Source organism: Neopelma chrysocephalum, unplaced genomic scaffold (assembly GCF_003984885.1).
Source record: "Neopelma chrysocephalum unplaced genomic scaffold, ASM398488v2 Primary Assembly neopelma1_24, whole genome shotgun sequence".
Lineage (NCBI taxonomy): Eukaryota > Metazoa > Chordata > Aves > Passeriformes > Pipridae > Neopelma > Neopelma chrysocephalum.
This window is the reverse complement of record NW_020897693.1, coordinates 15,566,288-15,572,437: the sequence shown is the minus strand read 5'-3', so window position 1 is coordinate 15,572,437 and position 6,150 is coordinate 15,566,288. Positions and strand designations below refer to the sequence as shown.

At 47.7% G+C, this 6,150-nt stretch overlaps 1 protein-coding gene across 4 annotated transcripts in view; it reads right to left on the bottom strand.

Moving 5' to 3' along the window:
- The window catches only part of TSPAN18 (tetraspanin 18), a 119,132-nt gene extending 113,525 nt beyond the window's left edge, over nucleotides 1-5,607 (bottom strand). For 2 of the 4 annotated variants that reach the window (XM_027704474.1, XM_027704497.1), the window contains exon 1: nucleotides 5,493-5,606. The gene's annotated coding sequence lies outside the window, so the exon portion shown is untranslated. Of the gene's footprint in view, nucleotides 1-4,940; nucleotides 4,958-5,492 lie in introns of those variants that run through there. The other 2 variants (XM_027704513.1, XM_027704482.1) reach the window with 2 other exon arrangements.
- Nucleotides 5,608-6,150: the final 543 nt, after the last annotated feature.

The window sequence follows — 6,150 nt, the reverse complement described above, 5'->3', positions numbered from 1 at the left end:
CTTTCAGTTTATTTCTCAAGAAGCAGGAAGCTTACATTTTAGACCAGGTTTATTTAGTAAATACAAAACAAAGGGAAGATCATGATGGCAAAAAAAAAAAAATAAACAAAACCAATGCCCAAAACACAAGAACATCCAGAGACTTATTAATCATCAGAGTCCTTGTTGGAGGGACTTCACAGTCAGGAGGAATTTTGTGCACGAACTAGCTCCTTACTAAAAACCTGTGACAGTGAAAAACCCACTTCCAGCATCTCTGAGGATGATGACAAAATACTGGTTTTGATTTTCTTTTAACTGAATTTGGTGAGGATAAATTGCCACCACATGACTACTCTCAATTGTCATGCAATATTCGCTGCATATTACTCCACCAGAAATGAAGAATTTACATTAGGCATCTAATTATCCAAAGCTTCCTGTACCAAGACACCTGCAGATGCAATTCAGATCCAAAAAAACCCCACACATATACAACTCACCAGGATGGTGAGCCTCTCTGCCTCTAGCTCTGAGGAAGACCAGTAAAGGACAGCCCATTGCTAGAGAACAGAAGATGGTAGAGGTGCAGAAGCAAATGCCTTTGTAAAACATCTTTATTATAGTTTCTTTCTTTAAATCTTATCTGTGCAGAAATAAATAAAAACATGCCGACAAACTGGTTTAGCAGATGGTGTGGTTAACAGAAAAAGATCAATGCACTGCCTTCCTATAGCCACTTCTTTCAGTCTCAGACAATTTATACTAAATTAGCCCAAGGCAGAACTTTACCAATGCAGAACTTATAAACAGCAAAGTAGTTGCTAAATGCTCCAAGACAAGAGGTTTGGTAGGGGGGAGACACATCAACTGTTTGGTGGGCACTGAATTCACCGGAGTCTTCTGCAGCTATGGGAGAGTATAACTCATTCACCAGTTTGGACACTCAAGACTGAAAGAACAGTGAAAAAAAAATAAGAAATGTTGATGTAGGGGAAGAAATAGACACAAGAGGAATGCTGAACTCTACAGTCATGAGCAAAGGTAGGACCAAATGCAACTCTGCTGTCATAGCAGTTACAAATGAGACAGCAGTGACCATCAGAAAGCTAAGCTCTAGCCATCTGGAATATATCTTGATATGAAATACAATTAAAGTCCAATAATCTTCCCAGTGCTAAGAAGTGGACAGTATAAAGGGAAGGGACAACACAAAATGTTTAAGTTTTAGAAGGAATAAGCAGCATGAGAAAGAATGGAGTTGTCTGTACTGACTTTCTGTACAACCATTTTCTTCCTTCTTTTGCTACTTCCAATTAAGATTAATAATTGTTTCCAGGGGAAAAAAATATTTAAAAGAAGAGAACTCATAAGAAACAGCTTAAAAAGGAATGAGCACTTTCAGTTCCCAAACAGCCAACTTCTATGCCTCTTGGGGGAGAAATACACGGGTTTTGCCCTCTCATGCAAATACAATACTTTGCTTTGAGTCACTGTTTTAAAGGGAAAACCAAAGACCACCACTTCCCAAAACAAGTTATTTTCCAACTCTCACTGTACTACTTGTGGGATTTTTTTCCCCTCAAAACCCAAGAAAAATGGATACAAAAATCTTTCCCTCACATTTTATTGATAAATCAGTTTAAATTAAACAAACAAATCATACTGAAATTAGTAAAAAATTCTTGAAAAAGCAAGAGTAGGATTATCTTGCAACAGTATTCCCAGACAAGAACTGCTTCAGCAGCCTCACAGAATTAGCAAGGAGTATAGATATCCATCTGGCTTAATTATAACTCCCAAACAGACCTCAGACCTACTACCACCTCATGCAATGACTCATCTTCAAGATGTCAAGAACTATGCAATACCTCACAAAACTCTCTAAATACAACTTGGACCACCATCTGCTTATTTAGATGCCTTAGGCCTCAATTTCGTAGCATCTGAACTTTTCAAGTCCTTCCTCCTCTAAGACCTACAGCCCCATAAATCCAGCAGCTTCTGTCCCCAGAGCAGTTGTGCCTGTTTTCCTGCAGCCTGGTGAGAACAGACAGGACTCAAGATAATTAAATAAAAACACAGGAACTTCGTTATTTATTTTAAAGGAAAATGTGTTTTCTAGGAAAAAAGTCCTTTAGTTGGGCAAATCTGTAAGCTGTTTATCAGCTTAAACTCATTATCTGTCCATATGGTCTTAGCACTGTGGTTTAAAAAAAAAAATGGGCATGCACTAGCTGATGAAATGTCATCTGCCCTTATGCCAGAAACTAGTATTTTTCATTGACGTCAAATTAGGATCCTTGCCACAAGTGAAGGGCTACCATAAGGATAGTCATAATATTTTAATTATGAAGAGATCTTTCAGAAGGCAGCAAGGAAGGCAGGGGCAAAGCAAGAAAACCCATTCACAAAAATACAATCACTTAATTCACATTTTGTCTCTGCTCTGATTCTGATTTTTGGGGAAGATGGGATGGGAAGAGAGCAACCCAACTTAAAAAGAAAAAAAAAAAGGCTAGGCAATGAGATGCTAAAGCCAATAAACACACATCAAAGTATGAGATGGCTCTGCTTCAACTGCCTACAGTATTCAACCTGGGATAGATTAAGGCAAGACAAAAGGCGCTAGGAGGGAAAATACTACCCCTACAGCAGTGCAGATCCTCTCCCTCACTTGCTCAGCACTGATAACTGAGATCCCAGCCAGTTCTGCCACACTGAAAGTGGGAAGGGCAAATGACAGACCCAGTTTTGCAGAAACCCAAATTTGTCTCCCATGGTCTGCTGTTGGGGATTAGCTCCATGCAGCAAGCTGGTTTGAGGGCCTTCCCGCTCCCCCACTGAGTCACTGCAGTGAAGCAGTAGCTGAGTTTATTGATTCTGTGAGTCATGATTAGCCATGGGACATGCGAGCAAAGGTTTAGCACAGGACATTAAACCTGACTGAGCTGTCAACTTGGTTATTCCAAGGAGAGAGAAACAAATTGAAGTCACAGTAACAGATGTTTCTCATGTTTTATGAACTGCAATATTATTACTGGTTGCAGATACAGTTTCTGCCTTTTAAAACAGACCTGCAATGGTGCATGTGTGAAATTATTCGAACTAAACAACACATAGACAATTTGGCAAAGAGCTTAAGGATAGCTCAGCATTTTCATACTCACACAATGATTCCTGTTTCCCTTTTGCCCAGCCCCACCCTGAGAAGTATAATACATGTTAAAGGAGCCAAAAGTGAGATCACGCCAGGATAGAGTCGTTCGTTGCCATCATCTGAGTCGAGGATGCAAACACTCTGATCCCCCCACTCCCCTTTCGTGAAAAATACACACAGCCTCTTCTCGGTTTCCACTGTGGGGAAATTAAGTTGTTGGGATCCGTTCTAAGTTTTAAGGGAGCCTGGAAACAGAAGACTGGTGTTCTTCCCAGGATGTCTTATCCTTACGCCTCAGGGGTAATAAAGGGATTTCCCCGTAATTTACAAAGGAAATCTGAAATACCCTGTGAGCGCAAGCCACCCCCAAGCTCATTCTGCTCCTCCGTTCCGAGGAGCGAGCGGAGGCGCGGTCGGCGCTCTGAGGGCTCTACCGAAGGGTCGCGCTGGCACCGCACAGCGAGAAAGCCCTCTCGTGGAAACTGCCAGCATCACCCACCCGAGCGAGCCCCTTGGAGCCGGCACCATAACTGGCCCTGGCCCCGGCCCGGGAAGCTGCGGCTGCCCAGGGTGCCGCGGGTCTCCCCGGCTTCCCACGGCGCCCCCATTACCCTCTGGGCAGCGGACTGACGGTCCGCCTCCATCTGTCCCTTTCCCAAGGAGTAAACTACCCGTTCACCTGCATATCTCATGGCCTTAAACGCACAACGCGGGTAGCTGAGCAATTTGTAGCACAGGTCTGCCTTGCAGGAAGGGTAGAAATTTTATCTGGATTTTGACGGTAGTTTGCAACATCTCAGAGAAGTTAAAGCTCTTCCTTTCTCCTTCTCACCCCGCTACGCTTAAATTCGTGGCAACTGTATCACATGGTATTTTAGCTTATGCCAACAAAAACTGTACCGCGGCCACAACAAATACAGAAATATTAACTGCCTTCCAGGGAGGGTCAAACATTCGAATCATTTTAACATACTATACAAATACTTCAGTGAAAGCAGATGATAAAGAAGCGCATCTGTACATTATGCTAAAGATTCCTCCCAAATTATGAAAAAGATAAAGAAGGTACCTATTTCTCCAAATGACATGCCTATCCTTTGCTCTCAGTTTGTATACTTTTGTGACAGAACAACCACTGCTCCTTACAAAAGCACTAAGTACCAAAATAAGCCTTTTACTGGCAGAATCCATCGAACACTTGGGTACATCTTGTTGAACTAATACAACTCTTTAACAACTCCACACACTTTTTACCCACTATCAAAAATCCAGGGTGAACCCGTGTTCACAACTTGCATATACCCAGCCAGGCACACAACCGTCTCCAGCACACTTCTGCCTAAGCAGCTTTGGTAGCCATTGGCTATTTGGTGAATTATGTGCCTAGAGTCTATTATTTGTGTTCGAATTTTCTCTTATTGTAGAAATACAAGCAGTAGTCAGGCCAAGCTTACTAACTGCTGAGAGAAGTACTAGAGAAAAAAAAACCCCAAACCCAGAAATTATGATTATCAAACAGACTTCTCAGGAAAACAAACACTCAAGCCCAACGCATCTGAAAATGCTGTTTACTCACTCACTCTAACATTTAAATACAAAAGTTATGATAAAACTTTAAATGCCCAGTTGTTTAGCTTACAAAACCCCCATGTAGTACCTCACTAATATATTGCTGCAACTATAAATTTCTATTAGACAGCAGGCACTGGCCCAGGCTGGTGGGATTGCAGATCAGCGAAGTGTGAAAGAGAAAATTCCTAGCGGGCCAGGCTGAAGTCAGAAAGATAGTTAATTCTCCCACCTTCCTCATCCGAACTTCCATGGTGGCAGCATAAGCCAACATGCGACAGAAGCAGGGCAGGACGCTCCGGGCACAACCTCCGGGCGCCAGCGGCTCCTCCGCTTGCCTTTATGGGAAGAGGGATCCCGGAGGGATGGGTGTTGGGGGTGGGGGGGCAACAGAATACAGAAATATCGAGGGCAGGCTCTGAGGCTCTCGGAGACGCTCCCGGAGCCCGACCCCACAGAGTTGTTACCAGCGGGGCGAGTTCAACTGGCTCGGGCAGCCGGGGCACCCACTCCGACCTCCCGTACTGTCGGCCTGGCTGGCATCTCAGACCCGGAAACTTGCACGCCCAGCATCCCGGGGAATCACGGCGCTCCAGCACATCCCCCCCTCTCCCGGGAAAACAACTCGGCGGCGGAAGAGTGGCGAGAGCCGCCCCTCGTGGATGCCCCCCGCCGGGCGTCCCGGGGCAGCGGGAGGGCGATGGGTGCCAAGCCGGAGCCGGCACCGCTGCCCGCGGAAAGGCTGCGCGCCCTGCGGGCACCAGAGGCGAAACCCCCCTGTTACCTGCCAACGCCCGCAGCAGCTCCCGCGGCTGCGGCTCCGGGAGACGGACCGAGCGGGCAGACGGACGGATGGACCGAGCGGCAGGCGGCTCCCGGCGGCGCTGGGCTCCCACTACCGTGCGCGCCCCGTGCCCGGCAGCCGCGGAGCGCCGGAGCCGCCAGCGCAGCCGGCTCCACCTCCCGGCCGTGCCCCCTCCTCCGCCCCCGCCCGGCCCGGCTCGGCCCTGCCCCGGCCCCCCGGCCCCGCCGCCTGGGCGCGCCTCTGCCCGCTCCGCCGCGCCCGCCCCGCCGCCGGCCCCTCTCGCCTGCCTCCTCCTTCGCCAGAAAACTTTCCGAGTGCCCTCGGCCGGAGCCGCCAAGGACAGCCTGGAGTAACTCGTCCCTCCCGTAGCCGTGCCTCGCCGGTGTCTCCGCCGTTCGGGGCTGCGGGAGCGGCAGCCCGGGAAGGGCGGCCCAGAGGTAGTTTGCCTGGGATCTTCTGGCGGACATGAGCCCTGAGCCCGCCGAGCTCTCAGGAGGCACCGAAGGCGAGCTGGCTAATCCCCGTCTGCAGGGTGACCCTGGTAACACCCAGTGGTCTTCTGATGCACCGGGAGGATCCCTGGGACTCAAAAGAATGAGACCAGGGAGGTGCGAGGGAGGTCACTCGTTGACTGGTA